Source organism: Scyliorhinus canicula, chromosome 6, assembly GCF_902713615.1.
Source record: "Scyliorhinus canicula chromosome 6, sScyCan1.1, whole genome shotgun sequence".
NCBI classification, from domain to species: domain Eukaryota; kingdom Metazoa; phylum Chordata; class Chondrichthyes; order Carcharhiniformes; family Scyliorhinidae; genus Scyliorhinus; species Scyliorhinus canicula.
The window spans coordinates 132,964,802-132,969,019 of NC_052151.1; positions in this window are offsets into that span (position 1 = coordinate 132,964,802).

A 4,218-nucleotide genomic window follows, 5' to 3' on the forward strand; every position below is an offset into this window, starting at 1 on the left:
GCCATACCGGTGAGTCAGCTGCGCAGCACATCAACACATTAAACATGTGAAGTTTAGGCGCGAAAATCGTGAATGAAACTGATGCCATAGATGTTGTGATGCACCCTAAAGGAAATTGTGGTCTCAACTGCGGCAGCCGTTTTAAGTGATTGCCAGACACCACCATTTTGTGTAAACGGTGTGGAAATAGGCATTGCAGAGGTAATGTCCTGCCTTTGGGAAAATGTGCGCGCAGTGTAAAGGCACCCACCACTTTACTGAGCAGTGTTTTTCTAGCGTGAAAATCGAAGTGCAAAATTCTATAAATGTTATTGACAAAATTAATTTAGAAGATATATTCTTCATAGATGCGGTTTCCAATGAAGACAGGCCCAACGTAGCCAAGCAAAATAAAATGTCTTCACCGAAAATCAGAAGCGATGATAATGAAGTTTCGATTATAAATAAAGACACCTGGACATTTTCTTCACTAATCAATCAAACGTGGATAAAAGTCAAACTCAACACAGGTGTGAGAGCCAATCTTATCAGTATCTCAGATATTGAAGCAATGAGAATCAAACCCAAGATTTTGATCAGACCGGTATTTTTAAAAGATTACAATGGTCAACAAATTAATACTCTAGTAGTGTATGAGCTTGAAGTTCAAGTCAAAGATAGAATTTTCAATTGTAGCCACAGATTGTGAATCATTACTAGCTGTGGAAGCTTGTGAAACACTTGAATTAGTTAAAAAATGTTCAAGGTTTCGGTGTCTTGCCATTTACTTATCGAATTCAACTGAAGGATAATGCACAACCCGTAATACATGCTCCAAGGTGAGTACCAGCACCATTAAGGATCAGCAGAAAGCTGAACTTGATAGAATGACGAATCTGGGGCTGATTAAGAAAATTGAAGAAACAACAGATTGGGTAAATTCAACGGTGTGCTTGAAAAAACGAGTTAAGAATCTGCATGGACCCTAAAGACCTCAATGCCAACATCAAGCGAGAACACTATCCAATACCAAAATGTGAAGAAATTACAAGTGAAATATTAGGTGCGACATGCTTTATTCAGCTGGATGCTCCTCCTTGGCCTGTTGGGCGGCCGGCTCGCCACCCTCAACAGCCGCCTCCTGTTCCTCTGGGGTAAGCTGCACTGCTGCACACTCCGCTGCTGCAGCTTCCTCCTCATTGAGCAGCTCCTGCTCGTACAGCCGCAGTGCATTGTGAGGAGGCAGTGGCGTAGTGCTATTGTTGCTGGACTAGTAATCCAGAGACCAGAGTCATGCTCTGGGGACCTGGGATTGAATTCCGCCATGCAGATGGTTAAATTTGCACTGAATAAAAATCTGGAATTAAAAGTCTAATGGTGACCACAAAACCATTGTCGATTGTCGTAAAAATAAAACTGGTTCACCAATGTCCTTTAGGGAAAGAAATCTGTCATCCTTACCTGGTCTGGCCTATATGTGACTCCCAGATCCACAGCAATGTGGTTGACTCTTAAATGCCCCAAGGGGATGGGCAATGATTGCAGGCCCAGCCAGCGATGCCCACATCCCGTGAATTAATAAAGAAAAAAAAAATTCCTCAGGGTTGCGCCAACTAGGAGAAAGGCCACCATTGCAGGTTGTATTCCAATGTACATTGTCTGCAGGTCCTGCAGGGTGAAAGGCTGACATGCCCAACCATGTCCAACGGGCTAAACGGTGGCCCCAGTTGGCACTGCGGACCTTTCTCCGGCAGATCCCCCTCCCCCCCCCCCATCACCGCATCCCAGGCCCCTTCAGTGCCAGCCTCCATGGGAGCTTCTGGCCCAGGTGCCCATCCGTCCTGCCAGGGGAGACTGTGGGTGTTGCTCTTGGGTGGGCCAAGTGATGCCTTGCTGGTGGGTGGCAGCCAGTTGGGTGTTGGGGTGTGGTATGGTGCAGGGTGGGGTGTGCGGGTGGTGGGGTGGAGGGTGGGGGCTGGGGTAACGAGGTGGAGGGTGGGGCACCCATACAGGTAGTGTCATTCTACAGAACCAGGGTCCAAGGTGGGTGGTCAGTGGCGTGCGCAGCAAGATGGCTGCCTGGCAGGCCATGGCAATGGCGGTCAGTGCCCGGCCACCCTGGCCCCACAGCCCATCCCCTGGTCACACCTGCCCCTGTGGCCCTGGCAGGGCCACATGCTCCCCAGCCCGCAGCCCACAGAAGCGCCTCTCTGTGTCCAACCTCATCTCTCCCCTTTAGCAGCCACGCTGCTGTTTCTTGATTTTTAAAAGCACAAGTGAAACTCGCCATCGGGAATTCCTCCCAATGGGGGCGGAGAATCGTGGAGGCCCTTGAGAATGCCGGGTCAGGCCCACTAATGATATGCCAATGTCATTGACTGTGCATGCAGAGTGGAAGGCATTGACGAGGCACCGGAGAATTGCGATTTGGAATGAAACCAGTGCCTGCCAGAATTCTGGCGTCAAAGCCAATTCTCCGCCCAATCCCGTTTCCCGGTTCCTGTGTCGGCTGATGGAGAATCCCAACAAGCATCTATGGAGAGTTAATGCTTCAAATCTATCACATTTAATCAAAACATATCTGAAACATTTACATTATTTTTAAACGTAAGACAATGGGAGAATCTGCTTTGGGGAGGCTGGTAAACCTAAAGTAAATCCAATTCAAAGGGAAGTCTGTGTTTATTTAATTCATCCATGTTCAAATGCAGCAGGACCTGGACAATATCCAGTCTTGGGCTGACAAGTGGAAATTAGCATTTGCACCACACAAGGGCCAGGCAATGGCCATCTCCAACAAGAGAGAATCCAACGATTTCCCCTTGACATTCAATGGCATTACCATTGCTGAATCCCTCATTATCAACATCCTTTGTTGACTTCTTTATTTCCATGTAAACCACAAGCTGTTTCTTATATTAACCAGATGACCACACAACCAGTGTATTAGTTCAAAAGACAGTTTATTAATAAACACAAGACTTATTTCTATATGTAATGATACACGCGGCTACGCACCAAACTATACCTAATTAACAAGATGACCTTCACTTAACTTCGGGGTGACCGGCTCTGTTCGGGAGATAAGGCCTTTATCTGTGTCCACGTGGGTCAGTTGGAAGTCGTCAGGTTCGTCTCGGCTGGGCTCATCCTTCAGGTAGCGATCGCGGGTTCTCAAACTTGGCTGGTTGATATGCTGAAATTGTTCACACACAGGCCGGTCCAAAAGAGGTCAATCCCTAGTTGCGCAGGGCTTCTTATCCTGCTCCCCTTTCGCGTCCTTTTGGGCGGTGCTATCTCAGGATCCAATGGATCAATAGTATCTTGATCACCCTAATCGATTCTGGCCAATTAGGGGCGGGTACCTCGATGGCTGAGCGGGTGCTAGCTATCATTGTCCCAGGCACGTATGTCTTTCCAAATAAGGGAAAGTGGCGCCGGTTAATCTGCTACTGTTGCCGTTCCTTGATTCAAGTTCTATTGTCCTGGGGAAAATGGTGATTGACCTTTAATAGGTGCAAGTTTCTATCAGGTCTGGCTTCTTTGCACAATACACAGAGGCTGTGAACTTGCCTGTACCCCAAGTTGACCACAATTCCCATGGCCCTTTGCAGGTGGCCATTTTAAATGGCTACACCTTGGTGTTACCATTGATCAGAAACTGAACTGGACTAGCCATATAAATATTGTGGCTACAAGAGCAGGTCAAAGTCTCAGAATCCTACAACAAGTAACTCACCTTCTGACTCCCCAAAGCCTGTCTAAAACGCACAAGTCAGGAGTGTGATGCGATTTCCTCCCCTTACCTGGAGTAATGTGACTCCAACAACACTCAAGAAATTCAACACCATCCAGGACAAAACAACCCGCTATTGGCACCCCATCCACAAACATTCACTCCCTCCACATCTGATGCACAGGAGCAACCGTGTGTACTATCTACAAGATGCACTGCAGTAACTCACCAAGGTTCCTTAAACAGCACCTTCCAAACCCACGACCATCACTATCTAGAAGGACAAGTATCGAGTAGACACACGGCAACACCACCACCTGCAATGTTTCCCTCCAAGCAACTCACCATCCTGACTTGGAAATATTTAATCACTCCTTTATTGTCAATGGGTCAAAATCTTGGAATTCTCTCCCTAACAGCACTGTGGGTGTACCTACACCACCTGGAATGCAGAATTCAAGAAGGCAGCTCACCGCCACCTTCTCAACGGCAATTAGAAACAG